The following is a 9,771-nucleotide window of genomic DNA, read 5'->3' on the forward strand; positions in this document are numbered from 1 at the left end:
CGGTGTGAATAACACAAATTAGAACTGCTTAGCACTTTGTAAACGAGATAAACTTTGGAAATTCTTTCAAGCGAGAGTTTAAGTGACCGCACAGTACGAACGTTGCCAGGTGCTTTTGATCGCACTCCTTGCCAAAGAGTTTGTTAGATATATATATGCATACATATATGTAAGTAGAGTGGGCCCAGTAGGTCTATTGTGCCCTCAGCTCATCACAAAACTGCATCTAGCGCTAAAGTCTAAATTTTTTTTAATAAATCAAGGGGTGTGGAGTGTATGTGCTCTTCTCTTGGCCATAGATGTCCTATTGACCTCTCTTTTCTCCTACAAACAGACTCATAGACTCATATGCGAGAAGGAGATCCCCAGCTTATGCAAGTAGCCTAATTCTTAGCCTCTCCTTGGGGAGCTTTCTGAGTAGCTCTGTTTAGAGCAAATATCTGTTTAGAGCAAATGTAATATCGGTTTGTTTGTTATCCTTGAAGTAAGTATACCCAATCAATGAGTCAATTATACTATACTATTTTCAACCTAGAGTATAGTGCAAGGTGGATTCACCGCTGGGAAGTGCCTATTCGGATGCTGCGCTCGCGATGAGTCATGCAACAAGAATTAGCAGTGCTATTTTCAAACCGTAAAGAAAAATAAACAGAAATAAGTTTAGCACAAAAAAATCCATTAGCGAACTTGAATGTGTGCACACGAGTAAATGCATACATACATACATACATATGCTAACCACATACATAAGTTTTCTTATCTCCACTCGATATCGAAATCAATTTTTGGCATTTACGTATTTTAATAGAGTTAAAAATGCGCCATACTTTAAATTGTCACGCTGATCGCGTTCCAATGATGTCATCCTCATCGGTCTGTGGAGATAAACCAGAAATGCGCGAAATTGATGTGAGATTTTAAAACCAGAAGAAAAAAAGCAAAGTAATCAATTGACAGCTGTTCTCGGGCATACTAGTTTTTGCAGAATGCGCTAGAAGAATTACCGTTGTCGGCGTGTGCAATCAAAAGATGCGTCGCTCGCCTGTAGCGGAAGTGCATTAATTACAATGATTTGTTTTTTTTTGTTTTTTTTTTCTCATAAATGGTCGATAAGGAATTTCTTTTTAATCGCTAAATCGCGTTAAATTAATGTCGCTGACAATGGGCACAACTGTATCAATGACTTATACACTTTTTTAGCTGGATTATTTATTAACATTTGGCGGAAGCGATTAATTAGTTGTGAGCAAATGACACCACAAATTATTGCAGCAGAATGTGAGAAAACAGCTTTTCCCATTGTGGAGTATTTGCAGTACATACATACATATATTTTTTATACATACACTCATTAGGGTGGTCCAAAAGTGCACGTGAAAAAGTAAAGTCGGAATTTTTATACTCTCACTCCCTAGGATTTTTATATACCGATAAAAATATACCCTTATTTTTTTTTTTGAAATCAGAAAATATTTAGAGGTCGCTCAAAGCGCTCAAAGTTTTCCATGTATTTTTATATGGGAAAAAACCACTTTTCGTAGAAATGGTATAGAACTCTTAAGAATCAATATTTTTCTATGGGCAAACTCTGTTTATCTGCAATGGGCGACCAATAAAAAATCGTTAGTATTAAAAAATGATTAAATAAAAATTTTTTTACTATTACTGAAAGTCTCCTGAAGAGAACCAGAGTTTTCCGATAAAAAAGTATTGATTTTCAAGAATTCTATACCATTTCTACGAAAAGTGGTTTTTTTCCCCATATAAAAATACATGGAAAGCTTTGTGCGCTTTGAGGGATTTCTAAATATTATTTGATTTCAAAAAAAAAAAATGGGGGCATATTTTTTCGGTATGGAACAATGCTAGGGGGTGAGAGCATTACAATTCCGACTTTACGGTTTTTGGCCCACCCTAATGTACATTGTATGCACTTCGATTGATGTTCTCTTTGGGAAATGCTTGGTGTTGACCTCAAGTAATGAAACTATTGCTGTGCAAGAATATTTCTAATTCCACGGTCCATTTCACAGACCAATCAATAGCACTTACATTTTTTGTACTTCTTGTATCTTCTAACTCCTATTTGTTATATTCAAGCGATTCGCCAAAAGTTAGCGGGTGTAAAAGCATAAACAGACAGCAGCGTTGATGCATATCCACTCGGGAATTAACTGCAGTTGATCCGCATTAAGTCCGAGTTAATCCGGATCAACGCTGCCGTCTGTTTAAGCTTTAAGGCAGCTTTGTGTTATTTCCCAATTGAACGTGAAATAATGCAAATTTTGTTTATTTAATTACTGGTTGGGCCATAGCATCAACTTTTAAATTTTACAATTGAGTAATAAAGCAAAAAAGTGCACATAGTCACCCAGTTACATTTGACAAAATTTTTGTCGGGTGACATAAGGCCCATAGCCCCAGTGGAAATTGACATTATGAGCACATCAAGGGACTTTATATCCGTTTGAAATGGTCATAATGTCAACTGACTTTATAACCATTTTGAATTTGTCTTTATGGCCATCTACGGCATTTTTTATGGACCTTATGACTATTTTGAAAAAAAAAATAAAATAAATAAATACTGCCACTAATTCGCTGCTGAAAAGTTAAAGCTACCAAATTCAAAGCTTCTTGCGACTGCTTTCCATAAATGTCTGTTGGGAGTGGATGGAGTATAGTTTTGAGGTCTTAGTTGGCGGAGGTGCTAGCGATCTCGTAATAAGCATTCATGCAACTCTGCAAATTTTGTTTTCAGTAAACAAGTAATTTTGTTGCTTTTTGAGTGGAACTACTATTGAACAAGCTGTTCAATAAAATTTTATAAGCATCTAAATATACATAGTATGTACATACATAAATGAGCAAATAATGCTATTAAAAAATATGACAAAATTTTCTATTGATTTGCTTTTAACTGAACGCACTGGCGCGCGCATCTAATTGAATTGGCTGCATTAACGATTACTTACTTACAAAAGTAATACCTACGAATACTCGCATACGCGCTGTAATAAGCGCAGAAAGCTTTTAGCCATCAAGTGCTCGTTGTCCGCCCGCCGCTCGCCGCTCGCCGCTCGTCAACCGCCAGTGCAAAATCAAATCAGGCCAGCACATTTGTTTGCAATTTCATGAGATGGTTCATAAGTTGAAAATTGTATTAAAATATATATTTTATTACAATAACCAGAGGAAGTGAACGCCAATGCGGGTGTACATGCATACATACATATCTGTGCATTTATGTGCGGGTGTGTGTGTATGTGTACTTGTCGTCGTCCAATTTTCTATGGAAATCGCATCACTTTCAACTGCAAATTAAATTAGAGGTGGGTAACTCAGCACTGTGCTGAGTTACTGTGCTGACTCTTAGAACTGTGCCGCAAGCTCAGACTCACCTCTGAAAAAATTTGTAACTCAGTAACTCAGTTTATGTGCTGACAATGTATAGCTCAGTGTGCTACAGAGTCGATATGGTAACTCAGTTGATGTGCTGACACTTGCATAGCTCGGTGCGGCTTGCATTGTTTAGAACTGTGTCGATGTGGTAACTCAATTGATGAGCTCACACATTCACACAATATGCGCGTTCCTTATCTCCCAGAAATAGTCAGAAAAAGTCCGAAGTAGTCAGATTTAGTCCAAAAAGCGTTCCTTAACTCGGAAATGACAGCAAAAATGAGAGAGCAACAGTCAGTGAGAGCGACTCTCATCAGTCCGAAGTAGTCAGATTTAGTCAGAAGAATTTTTTCTGGCAAAATCCTGAAAAGTGTCAAACTCAACTGAATTTAAATTAACGGAAATTAAAGAATTCGCTAAAAGTGAGAATAATCTAAAAAGTAAAAGAAATGAATTGAAATTGGAAGGAGGCAAAAAATAATTGATATAGCAAGTGTTTATTGTGCTTGTGCTTGTGTGAATGTGTTTTGTACATACATTTCTGTTCTTATTTGACGTTAGTTTTGTTGTTGCCATTCTTTGGACTAAAAATTTGGTTTTTTGCGTTCCTTTACTTTTCCTGCTACTCTCTTTTAGCGAGCGCATTTTGCTTACGCTCTGGCATTTTTAAACTTTTCAGATTTTAGTCCAAAAAAAAGGAATGAACCTAATACGATCTTCCAAAGAGTACCATAATAGATGGCATCACTAGACTAACCATCAATTGAATATACGACTACCAAATTTAAAAAGAAGCAAGGCGAATAGCCAAGTTATGCATACTTGCACTGCTATACCATTTTTACGTAAAAATCAAAACCAAACAGAATTCTACATGTGAAGTGCTATGCGTTGGGTAACCGCTTACATGCATAGCCCATTTAACAGATTCTTATGTGACAACTCTCAGGCAACACTAAGTAGGGAATTATTTTGCAAATGAACTCACCAGTTGAAATCAGCTTTGTAAAATTTTTCCGGCCAGCTACGAACAGAAGCTAAGGATAATCTTTTCTAAATCGATTTCGATTACTAACATCATCAATAATTTCGATGTACATACCAATTGTGCGATAGCACACTTGTGCCAGCTCACTGTGCTGACTCATTAAAGTGAGTTGGAGTTACTGAGTCAGCACACGAAAATTTACAGAGTTACCCACCCTTAAATTAAATGCAAATTCAAATTGCTAACGATTATGAGCTGAACGAGAGTACTCAGCGCTTTGCCATATTCTGTGCTCAGTGTGTGTCGGTAGTAGCAGTGATGGCCACTCAAGCAAAGTTGAGCAGGCAGTTCTATTCTCTCGACTAGTGTGGCGTGGAGTCAGTAGGGAAGAGTTTGCTGGCCGACAGCCAGGCGGTCAATTGATGGTTGAGTTACGGAGTGAGTGCGTTTACCTGTGTGTTTGTGTGTCTTTAGAATGACTTTGCCATAGTTATTTAGTAGTGTGGAGTGCATCTGTGCATTGGTTGTCAGCGTGGCAAATGCATCTGCTTCTGCATGCAAAAGCAACGCCAACAAACTGGTCGCGGCGGCTGTGCACTTAGATGGACTTTGTCGCTGTTGTTGTTGTTGTTGTTGCAACAGAAAAAATTTCCGCTTGGCAGATTGCTTGAGGTGGTTGTGTAACTAACAGCGTTGAAAGGATTCTAACAGATAATGCACCGAGATGGCAACAGCAACAGCAGCAACAGCAACAACAACTACCACAAAGCAGCAAATACATACATACATTTCCCAGCAAACTGTCGTTATGGGTAATTCTGTTTTATTTTTATGCTTTAATTTGCAGCATTTTCACTTTGTTACTTCCTTTTCAAGAAAGCGGTCCATGACATGCGGTGCAGTGCAATGAAATGACGTTGAGTTAGTTGTTGTTCTTGCAATGCTGCTGTCGTTTGCATGTGGCGCAACTTGTTCGTTCAAGCTGTTTCGCGCTGTTGTGCTGTTAAGCTCTCCGTGCATTGCAAGCCTTGCAAATGAAATGACCAATTCTATGGTTATGACGACGCTTCTATGGCATCTATGCAAAAATATTTAAATTAACTTGCGGATGAGTGGAAACTGTTTCGTGTAAATTAATTAATTAACGTGTAACTTGGAGATATAAAAATGGTGCCAACGTGAGCGGGAAGGAGAGGGGGAGCTGAAAAATTTTAGCTGATAAAATCAGTTTGGCGTGAATGTACATTTTTCATATGTGTGTAGTATTGGTTTTTGTGTAGTAAAGATTGCAAAATATTGGCAGAAAGATAAAATTTAATGAACGGTAATTTTTGCTATCAAATATCTGAGTTCACAGCTTTGTATTTTACTGAATATCGCGTTAGCGTGTGCTGCTTTAATGGTGTTTTTTTTTGGAAAAATAGACTGGGTCTCGTAGGAGGCCTCTAAGGAGGTCTACCGTGTAGTGCAGTTATCAGACCATATTTTTGTTACAACGTTACAAACTATAATGACAAACTCGTGTGTTCGCCTTAGCAGGCGAGTCGCTATTTACCTGGTGCCAGAACACAAAGGAATTGGGCGGGTAAATTTACTACTGGGTAACGTGTTAGGCGACAACCCCCCTTTCAATTATCTGAGGACATAATTAGATTTGATATTGACATCGAAAGCGAAATCCTTGTGGAAATTGTCAACAACTTTGAGGACTGTCACAATCAGGACCCACTGTCCCTCATCATCTTTAGGTAGGACTGATACGGAGTGAAATATTCATGGCATGTGACAAAGGCATTGATCGCCATTTTTGTTCATTTTCATGGATATGAAATGGTATTATAACTTTGGTCCCATGTTTGTAAGTGTCAGAAGAAGAAGGGACTCATGCAAATGTATACTTAAATGACCAGAACGTCCAGCTGAGTCGATTTAGCCATGGCCATCTGTCCGTCTGTTTGAACGCAATGTTGTCCCTAAGTTTTCGAGATATCCCATTGAAAGTTGGTAAGCGGTTGCATTTTTATAATGTACTAATCATTTGTCGGAACGGAAAAATCGTACCATTACAACATACATATAGCTCCCATACAACTGATTGTTCAGATACGAGATCTTTTTTTTATTACTCCTCCATCTATGCAGCTATGAACACGAAATTTCGCACTATTTTCAGCCAGTTTAAGGTGAAAAGGGCAAAGATCGGGTCACTATAACCTATAGCCCACCAAACAACTGATTGTTTAGATATGGGGTTTTACCTTAAAAGTCATTCATTTGGACGGCTTAAGTCTAGCAATTTTGTAAGCTATTTTCTAAATAATATAAAATTCACTGAGATAAAATCGTTAAGATCGGTGCTGTATAAACTATATCTAATTTACCACTGATTTTTCAGATACAAGTTTTTGCGATATAATCCTTTATGCAGTCAGCTAAAAATATTAAATTTAAATCTGTGCTTTATAAGGCATAACTTCCATATCACTGATTGTTCAGATATGAGTTTTTTATATACAAATTTCGTTTAGCTCCCGAACAACTAATTTTAAGATGCAGTAGGTAATCGGTTGAAGTAAAATTGTCTGATGTTCATGAAAGGTATGAAGCTTTCGGCCCACTCGAAGACAGCACTGTCCTTACTTGGAACCAATTAATATAAATTCTCACAGATCAGCGAAGCCCAGCTAACCCAACTTAAGTATGAAGCGCAAGTTTTTTACCCCCTTCGAAATAAAGTAGCCGAAAATATGGTACCGTGGTTTGGTTTGGAGAAAGCTCTCTGAGCATGGAATTGTGCCACAGGATCTACCGAGTAAACTCTTTTTAGAGCATTAAACTTTATTCACCCTATGAGACTGTTAGTTAAATAGAAACACTTCAAAATTACCATGCCGTTGTTTATCAACCAAATACATGGAACTATGCAAATACATACATACACACGTATTGCATTGCAAAAATATTCACTGAACCAGTATTCTCGTAAATAACAGTAAAATCAGCAATCTTTTTGACATTTGGGGTCAATATGCCACAAGCTGAACGGCCAATTAAGCTCATGTTATGTGAGTAAACATATGTGCCACATAAAATCCATGCATGTTGCATCAAATAAGTAATCGCAATGGTGCTTACATACATACATATATGTTTATATGTTTACAATGCTTGCAGCCATAGTTTTTACCAACATTCTATGCACCAGCATGAATGTGAGACCTTTGCTCTCACCAGCATCGCTTTGCCTAGCTTTTACTAGTAAAATACATTCAACGTCGCTTTTAGCCAAAAGGTGTAATTTTTCAATTTTCCTCAACTACAAAAACGTTGAAATGCACTTAAGTAAATAAACAAATAGTCTAGTGAATAAACAATGAACGAAAGTGGATGACTTGCCAAAGAGATAAATTTCAAATCAACTTTGAACCCGTTGGAAAACGGCGTGGGTGTCCAGCTAGAGGCTCTGCCTGAACTGTAAAGAAAATGCAAGCAAACCTATTAATAAATATTTATCTATGTATGTAGTGCTTTTAACTATGCTAAGCACATCAAATCGATAAAAAGAAAAAGCAAAAAAAAGGAACAAAGTTCAGCAATCAACGCTGGCATACTACTCTGGAATCAGATGCTGTTTAGAGCCGGAATTCCGCACAGTGTACAATTTAATGGCAAGGAATTTTCATTCAACTACAAGTAATTTCACAGGGAACAAGTACCGTGCCGTACAACGAGTGCACATTACACCAAAGGCGAGATGGCATGCAACTAAGACGGACAGACAGACGGGCCTGTTGAGTGAGTGAGCGGTGCAACGTGTTGTTCTACAGCAAATGCAAAGCGCTTCATGCCACACTCCATGTTTTGTTGTATGTACCAACTACTGCCACAGAAACACACACTGCTGCTTGCCAGCATTAAACATAAAATCTAATTGAATTGCTGAGAAATTTCACTGCAGCCAAGCGCAATTTCAATGGCAAACTCACTACGAGGCTGGCTGAGGCCACCAAGCAACCAACGACCAACGACCAACGACCAACTACGACCATCATCAGCAAGTACCAAGTGCAAATGCCCCCTATGGAATGTCTGGGCAGTGGCAGGCAGCAGCAGCCTACAAATGTAAATACCTAAACCAGTTTTAAAGCCACACATACACAAACATACATACGTAAGTGTGTGTATGCATCAACTCAAATTGGAATACTGAATTCGACGATGAGAAAGAAGGCCAAAATGCCACAGCGTCTAAGAAGTGAGGCACAATGCTGGCGTTGCCATCTTCCCGAAAAAAAGGCGAAAAAGCTGTTGCGAGAAGAACGTACGAAGGAGCGCGTCATTTGACGGGCTTTAAAGGCAGCAGAATCGGCTCAATGCTCTGAATGCTGGCAGCCACTGCACGTCAAGCCTGCTAGTTAGACGGCCGGCCGTGTTGCATGCAACAAAGGCTGTGGCTGTGGCATTGTAGCCACGTCCGCTGTACAGCCGTGGCGGCGTAAAGTGCCCACTCCTGCTGCAGCGGAGCGGTTTAGAATCCATGCGAAGCATCTCAACTTCATTATTCGCATTTCAATTTCATTTGGCCGCTTTTATTTCTGCGTGGCTTTCGTTTTTTTTTTTCATCCTTACTGCGCTTCTTTTGCATTTTGTTCGCCACTCATTGTATTCTTGACGGAATTTTTTCATATTCTTTCGCTTCAAGCAGCACTTCTTTGCCGTGTTCCAGGAGTGTTCTTTGATTATTTTCTCTCTCAGCTTCGATATTGCTTATTCGCAGTTGGTTTGTTTCTTTGGTAATGGAACTTTAGTCATTCAACCAAAAACTTGAACGCTTAAGCACTGCTCTGGACACTGCTACAAAACTCGACTCGCTTCATCGTGGTTCTTCCTCCTCCCTTTCCATGGTCCGCCCCCCTGCTTATGGCAGGCAGACGATGTGTGCGAAAATATTTTCAGATTCCCACGCTATAATGGCCGTACAGCGGTCGTCTAACTGGCTGGCTGCCCAGCTCAGGCATTAGTGCGCGCAGGAAGAGCGTTGAAGCGTCGCAATCGGCCCGTAGGTTTTTTTGTTTTGCATTATCTGTACTCCCTCAATCCTACATAAGTACATATATGTATATGAATGTATGTGTGCGTGCAGTTAGTTGGCTGCAAGGCACTCCTTTGTTATATAAACGTTCTAGACTTGATGTGTGCCTGCGTGCCCGGCGCTTCTCGGTTTATCCAGCGTTCCGTCGCCTACGCTAGAAACTTCACTGGTACGTCAAAGTGTTTTGCACTTCTGCGCTTTTATTAACTTTTCGAAATGTTGCTTTGTTTGCATTTCTTTCTTGAAATTTTAATTCATTCAATTCTTTTAATGGTTCGCCGGTTTTTTT

This window comes from Rhagoletis pomonella, unplaced genomic scaffold (genome assembly GCF_013731165.1).
Source record: "Rhagoletis pomonella isolate Grant_MI unplaced genomic scaffold, Rhpom_1.0 Rhpom_scaffold_00012, whole genome shotgun sequence".
In the NCBI taxonomy this organism is placed as follows: domain Eukaryota; kingdom Metazoa; phylum Arthropoda; class Insecta; order Diptera; family Tephritidae; genus Rhagoletis; species Rhagoletis pomonella.